A 6259-nucleotide genomic window follows, 5' to 3' on the forward strand; every position below is an offset into this window, starting at 1 on the left:
GAATAACATTTAGCTGATGTATTAAATTCTGTTTGACTTTTTTCTCTTTAATATTTTAAGTAATATTATCCCAATGTCTCTTTTCATCCAGTGTTGATGTTAGGAAACCTGATGTCCGTCTATCTAGAATCTTTTAGAATTTTCTCATTTTTCTGCGACTTTTAAAATACTTTTATTTTTTTATTTTTATTGCTGGCTGTGCTGAGTTTTCATGGGTGCACAGGCTCTTCTCTAGCTGCTGCGAGCAGAGGCTACTCTGGTTGCAGTACCTGGTCTCCTCATTGCAGCGGCTTCTCTTGTTGCAGAGCACAGGCTCTGGGGCACACAGGCTTCGGTAGCTGAGGCACATGGGCTCCGTAGTTGCAGCTCTCAGGCTCTAGAGCACAGGCTCAGTAATTGTGGCGCCTGGGCTGATTCTTGCCTGGAGAATCCCATGGACAGAGGAACCTTGAGGGCTACAGTCCATGGGGTTGCAAGAGTTGGACACGACTGAGTGACTTTCACTATGGGCTGAGTTGCTCCAAGGCATGTGGGATCCTCCCTGACCAGGGATCGAACCTGTATCTCCTGCACTGGCAAGTGGATTCCTTATCACTGAGCAACTGGCGAAGCCCTCACTGTCCGCTATTTTAAAATATCATTTTATGTATCTAAAATGGGCTTGTCTTTATCTTCCTGTAGGACATTATGGAGCCCCTTTCTCTTTTAATCCTGAGAAGTCGTCTTTTTTCTTTCTGTAACTCTTTTCTCCTCTCTATTTTTATCAATTTTAAAAATATTTATTTATATTTAATTTGTTCATTTATGTAGTTGGTTGTGCCAAGCCTCAGTTGTGGCCCACAGGATCTATCATCTTTGCTGTGACCTGTGAGATCCAGTTCCCCGACCAAGGATCCCATTGGGCCCGCTACCCTGGGAGCTCAGAGTCTCAGCCCCTGGACTACCAGGAATGTCCCTCAGTCTTTATTTTTATGAAATTCTGTTATCCATACTGGGCACTTGTCGCATTTCGCCTTTAGGAGAGTTCTTTAGTCCTCCAGCTTACTAATTGGTTTTCAGTTGCATCTCCCACTAGTTATTCTTGCTAACATGGTTTTCCATTGGACCATTGTATTTTTTACACCTAGAACTTCATAGTTTCCCCACATCCCCTAGGTTTTTGTTTTCATGTAGTAACTTCTCTTGCTTTTGTAAATGCATTGCTTATGCTCATTTTAAGTGGTTACTCTATATTTACTAATACTTCTTTTAAGGACACCACGGGCCTGTTTGCTCCCTTGGAGGGAGGGGGTTGCTATTCTGGCCCGTGGACCAGGGCAGGCCGGAGAAGACGTGGGAAACAGGACATGGCCTCCCGCTCCGGGCGCCCGGACCCATAACGTGATGTTCTGACTTTCAGGTTCCTGTATCAAATCCTCATAATACCTCCTAGTTTCTGGTTCCAACTCACCACCAAGACCATGAGTAAGAGAACAGTGAACTAGTTTATGTGAAAATTCCCCCAACCGAGACAGATACTCATTCATATCCCCACATCTTGCTCTGGACCCTGTGGGAGAGATACGCCCTTGACCCACAACTGTGATTCAGACATGCATAAACCAGTTAACATACTGGGGTCTCCAGATGCCCCTGAAAGAAGTGGGGAGAATAAAGTCAAGCCTGGGGGAGTGGGAGGGGCGGCCAGGGGAGTAGTGACTCCCATACAAGGTGGCATCAAAATGACACTGAATCACTGAGGGCTTAACAACATTTCTATGGGAAACGCCTGTGAAACAGTAGGTCTACTCCAGAGAAAGATAGATATCCCATGATATTGCTTATGTGTGGGATCTAAAGAAAACACACAAATGAATTTAGAGACTCATGCTGCCGCCGCTAAGTCGCTTCTGTCATGTCCGACTCTGTGCGACCCCATAGACGGCAGCCCACCAGGCTCCCCCGTCCCTGGGATTCTCCAGGCAAGAACACTGGAGTGGGTTGCCATTTCCTTCTCCGATGCATGAAAGGAAAAAGTGAAAGTGAAGTCGCTCAGTCGTGTCCGACCCTCAGCTACCCCATGGACTGCAGCCTTCCAGGCTCCTCCGTCCATGGGATTTTCCAGGCAAGAGTACTGGAGTGGGATAACATTGCCTTCTCCTAGAGACTCATAGGCATAGAAAATCGGAGAAGGCAATGGCACCCCACTCCAGTACTCCTGCCTGGAAAAATCCCATGGACAGAGGAGCCTGGAAGGTTGCAGTCCATGGGGTCGCTGAGGGTCCGACACGACTGAGCGACTTCACTTTAACTTTTCACTTTCATGCATTGCAGAAGGAAATGGCAACCCACTCCAGTGTTCTTGCCTAGAGAATCCCAGGGATGGGGCATCCTGGTGGGCTTCCGTCTATGGGGTCGCACAGAGCTGGACACGACTGAAGCGACTTAGCATAGCATAGCATATATGTATAACTGAAAAAAAAAAAAACATAATGGAAAAGAATTTGAAAAAGGATGTATATGTATAACTAAGTCACTTTGCTATGCAGCAGAAATTATCACATTATGGCAACCCACTCCAGTGTTCTTGCCTGGAGAATCCCAGGGACGGGGGAGCCTGGTGGGCTGCCGTCTATGGGGTCACACAGAGTCAGTCGGTCACGACTGAACGACTTAGCAGCAGTAGCAGCATACTTACATAAAATCTTTAAAAAAGAAAAACTGCCCCAAAGTGGAATATCCAGAGTGAGTTCCTGGGACTGAGACAGGGCAGCGTGGACCCCATGCACAGACCCTTGGACAAGGGCCCCACCCTGCAGTGCAGAGCTGAGAGGAAGGGCGGGGGAGGGGAGCCCCTGGGAGGCGTGGGCTCTGGCGTCACAGAAGGGGCGGGCTCTCGGCCCCATCGCCACGCCCCAGTAGGGTCCAGGCTGAGCAGCCCGAACCCAGAAGGCGTCACAGGGCGGTGGGGGAGACCAGCAGGAGAAAGAGCCAGACTTCCTGCTCATTAAACACAGAAGGAACACCGCGTTCCTGACTCTTGCTACAGTCTTTTGTTGTTGTTTTGGAGTTGCAGGAGGAAACTAGGAAACACATTGAAAGAATGAATCAAGCTACTTCTCTTCTTCTGTTTTTCTAATGAGGATATCAGACTGAGAGATCAAAAGAAGGCTGTTGGCTGATAATATTCTAATGCCAAAATCGTATTTGGCAGGATGATACATCCTTTTGAGCAAAATGGGGAAATGTCAACTTAGGTAGCTTCATAACAGGTTCAAGATTTCTGTTCAAAGAATATTACTTACCAGCTTAGTTGTTTCTGGCAAAAGTGTTATAGAGTGTTAGAGGGTGCCAGCTTTGACCCTCTCCTGTTCCTCTCTGCTCTCTATTATGTCTGACAAGGTCTTTCTTGGGAAATTTGAATGTTTTGTTCTGTTTTTCCAACTCTTTCCCCCATCTTCTGCCTTCAAGTAGCTCATTGGCTGATATATTTATCTTTCGCATCTAAATGTCAATTTGGCTTAAAAATAGTGAGTCACTGTAATGTACACCTGTAACTTACATAATCATGTGCATCAACTATACTTCAACTTAATTTTTTTTTTAGGTAAAAGTCAGTTTGGCAAGAAAATCACTTAACATGTGCTTTATCTGTCTCCTCTGTCATAACAAGATTCTTTCCCACACGCCTAGTCCAAGCTAAAGTGAATGTCGCCCCTCCAAGCTGGAGACCCTGCGGGAACACAATCTGCTCGTCTAACACGTGACCGATTTCTATCCGGGCCACGTTCAAGCCCACTGGTCCCTGAATGGTCAGCAGGAAACAGCTGGGATTGTGTCCACCTGCCTGATCCATCACAGGGCCTGGGCCGCCCAGCCCCTAGTGATGCTGAAAATGGCCCATCAGCGGGGAGGTGTCTATACTTGCCAGTGGAGCACCCCAACCTGGACAGACTGTCACCTTGGGGTGCAGTGAGTTACTCCCTGACGACCCTGTGGACTCCAAGCTCTGGGGTCCACTCACCATGTGTTGAGGTCACACCATGCAGTGTTTCCTCTCCTCAACCCCCTGACTGTGGTCTGGGCTGGCAGATTCATGCTGGATCTGGAGATTCTAGCATGCATTTATCCCTGCCCTGAGAGAGACTAGAGACTCTGTCCTTGTTAGAAAACCTCAGAAAAGTATGCCCTTCATACCAGGCCTTCGGCCATGGGGATCAGCCTCTGCCCTCAGTCTCCCTTCAGCCCCTGAAGCTGGGACCTAACCACCTGGCATTGCTTCCTGTGAAGTCTCCACTCCGAGATTCAGAACTTTGGGGTGATTGCCACATTTTAAAGTTAATTTTATTGGACTGTAGTTGATTTACAATGTTGTGTTCATCTCTGCTGTACAGCAAAGTGAATCATTCGAACACATACATATATCCACTCTTTTTTAGATTATTTTCCCATATAGGTAGGTCATGACAGAATATTGAGAAGAATTCCTTGTGCTATACGGTAGCTCCTTAACCTAGTTTAGTTCAGTTCAGTTCATTTGCTCAGTCGTGTCCGACTCTTTGCGACCCCATGAACCATAGAACGCCAGGCCTCCCTGTCCATCACCAGCTCCTGGAGTCCACCCAAACCCATGTCCATTGAGTCAATGATGCCCTCCAACCATCTCATCCTCTGTCGTCCCCTTCTCCTCCTGCCCTCAATCTTTCCCAGCATCAGGGTCTTTTCAAATGAGTCAGCTCTTCACATCAGGTGGCCAAAGTATTGCAGTTTCAGGTTCAACATCAGTCCCTCCAATGAACACCCAGGACTGATCTCCTTTAGGATGGACTGGTTGGAACTCCTTGCAGTCCAAGGGACTCTCAAGAGTCTTCTCCAACACCACAGTCCAAAAACATCAATTCTTCGGCACTCAGCTTTCTTTATAGTCCAACTCTCACATCCATACATGACTACTGGAAAAACCATAGCCTTGACTAGACAGACCTTTGTTGGCAAAGTAATGTCTCTGCTTTTTAATATACTGTCTAGGTTGGTCATAACTTTCCTTCCAAGGAGCAAGCGTCTTTTAATTTCATGGCTGCAATCACCATCTGCAGTGATTTTGGACCCCAAGAAAATAAAGTCTGCCACTATTTCCACTGTTCCCCCATCTATTTCCCATGAAGTGATGAGACCAAATGCCATGATCTTAGTTTTCTGAATGTTGAGCTTTAAGCCAACTTTTTCACTCTCCTCTTTCACTTGCATCAAGAGGCTCTTTAGTTCTTCTTTGCTTTCTGCCATAAGGTGGTGTCATCTGCATATCTGAGGTTATTGATATTTCTCCAGGCAATCTTGATTCCAGCTTGTGCTTCCTCCAGCCCAGCGTTTCTCATGATGTACTCCGCATATGAGTTAAATAAGCAGGGTGACAATATACAGCCTTGACATACTCCTTTTCCTATTTGGAATCAGGCTGTTATTCCATGTCCTCCTGACCTGTATACAGGTTTCTCAAGAGGCAGGTCATGTGGTCTGGTATTCCTATCTCTTGAAGACTGTTCCACAGTTTATTGTGATCCACACAGTCAAAGGCTTTGGCATGGTCAATAAAGCAGAAATAGATGTTTTTCTGGAACTCTCTTGCTTTCTCAATGATCCAGGGGATGTTCTCAGAGATCCAGCGGATCTCTGCTTCCTCTGCCTTTTCTAAAACCAGCTTGAACATCTGGAAGTTCACAGTTCACGTATTGCTGAAGCCTGGCTTGGAGAATTTTGAGCATTACTTTACTAGCTTGTGAGATGAGTGCAATTGTGTGGTAGTTTGAGCATTCTTTGGCATTACCTCTCTTTGGGATTGGAATGAAAACTGACCTTTTCCAGTCCTGTGGCCATTGCTGAGTTTTCCAAATTTGCTGACATATTTAGTGCAGCACTTTCACAGCATCATCTTTTAGGATTTGAAATAGCTCAACTGGAATTCCATCACCTCCACTAGCTTTGTTTATAGTGATGCTTCCTAAGGCCCACTTGACTTCACATTCCGGGATGTCTGGCTCTAGGTCAGTGATCACACCATTGTGATTATCTGGGTCGTGAAGATCTTTTTTGTACAGTTCTGTGTATTCTTGCCACCTCTTCTTAATATCTTCTGCTTCTGTTAGGTCCATATCATTTCTGTCCTTTATTGAGCCCATCTTTGCATGAAATGTTCCCTTGGTATCTCTAATTTTCTTGAAGAAATTTCTAGTCTTTCCCATTTTATTGTTTTCCTCTATTTCTTTGCATTGATCGCTGAGGA

The sequence above is a fragment of the Bison bison genome, unplaced genomic scaffold, assembly GCF_000754665.1.
Source record: "Bison bison bison isolate TAMUID 2011002044 unplaced genomic scaffold, Bison_UMD1.0 scf7180017864270, whole genome shotgun sequence".
Taxonomy (NCBI): domain Eukaryota; kingdom Metazoa; phylum Chordata; class Mammalia; order Artiodactyla; family Bovidae; genus Bison; species Bison bison.